This window comes from Perkinsus marinus (assembly GCF_000006405.1).
Source record: "Perkinsus marinus ATCC 50983 genomic scaffold scf_1104296954944, whole genome shotgun sequence".
Classification (NCBI taxonomy): Eukaryota; Perkinsozoa; order Perkinsida; family Perkinsidae; genus Perkinsus; species Perkinsus marinus.
Window position 1 is genome coordinate 1 of NW_003207942.1, and position 1,104 is coordinate 1,104.

A 1,104-nucleotide genomic window follows, 5' to 3' on the forward strand; every position below is an offset into this window, starting at 1 on the left:
AGGTGATGCATCGCTCTGCCAAACCAGAGGACACAAAAATGGGTTGAACGGTTCTGCGAGGTGCGATGGCGCAATATCGATCAGAAGGTTTTGATCTTGTACTACCTCGCTTCTGAAAAGCTCTGGGTTCTCAATATAACACCAGTCAGATATATAGACTGACAGCTGTGGGGTTCGAACCCACGCCCTTTCGGACTGGCGCCTTAAGCCAGCGCCTTAGACCACTCGGCCAAACTGTCGATGAGTGCTTCAAGATTCATAGCGGAGAAGATGCGTTACACTATATGACATGACACAAAAACGGTTTCGAACCGTTTCCGCGGAATGCGTTCTTCATCAAATCACACGAAGAGAAATTTCTTACAGCTGTGAGATTCGAACCCACGCCCTTGCGGACTGACGCCTAAAGCCAGCGCCATGGACCACTCGGCCAAACTGTCGATAAGTGCTTCACGATTCATAGCCGAGGTGATGCATCGCTCTGCCAAACCAGAGGACACAAAAATGGGTTGAACGGTTTCTGCGAGGTGCGATGGCGCAATATCGATCAGAAGGTTTTGATCTTGTACTACCTCGCTTCTGAAAAGCTCTGGGTTCTCAATATAACACCAGTCAGATATATAGACTGACAGCTGTGGGGTTCGAACCCACGCCCTTTCGGACTGGCGCCTTAAGCCAGCGCCTTAGACCACTCGGCCAAACTGTCGATGAGTGCTTCAAGATTCATAGCCGAGGTGATGCATCGCTCTGCCAAACCAGAGGACACAAAAATGGGTTGAACGGTTTCTGCGAGGTGCGATGGCGCAATATCGATCAGACGGTTTTGATCTTGCACTACCTCGCTTCTGAAAAGGTCTGGGTTCTCAATATAACACCAGTCAGGTATATAGACTGACAGCTGTGGAGTTCGAACCCACGCCCTTTCGGACTGGCGCCTTAAGCCAGCGCCTTAGACCACTCGGCCAAACTGTCGATAAGTGCTTTAAAAATCATAGCGGAGAAGATGCGTTACACTATAGGACATGACACAAAAACGGTTTCGAACCGTTTCCGCGGAATGCGTTCTTCATCAAATCACACGAAGAGAAATTCTTACAGCTGTGG

At 49.4% G+C, this 1,104-nt stretch overlaps 4 non-coding genes across 4 annotated transcripts; all 4 read right to left on the minus strand.

Annotated features, from left to right (window-relative positions):
- Positions 1 to 159: 159 nt before the first annotated feature.
- Positions 160 to 239, minus strand: Pmar_PMAR016019. The gene has a single exon. It is a non-coding gene; the product is annotated as a tRNA-Leu (tRNA).
- Positions 240 to 360: 121 nt separating this feature from the next.
- On the minus strand, positions 361 to 440 carry Pmar_PMAR016020. Its single transcript has one exon. It is a non-coding gene; the product is annotated as a tRNA-Leu (tRNA).
- Positions 441 to 626: 186 nt separating this feature from the next.
- On the minus strand, positions 627 to 706 carry Pmar_PMAR016021. Its single transcript has one exon. It is a non-coding gene; the product is annotated as a tRNA-Leu (tRNA).
- A 186-nt stretch (positions 707 to 892) lies between these two features.
- Pmar_PMAR016022 lies at positions 893 to 972 on the minus strand. The gene has a single exon. It is a non-coding gene; the product is annotated as a tRNA-Leu (tRNA).
- Between the last annotated feature and the right edge of the window lie 132 nt (positions 973 to 1,104).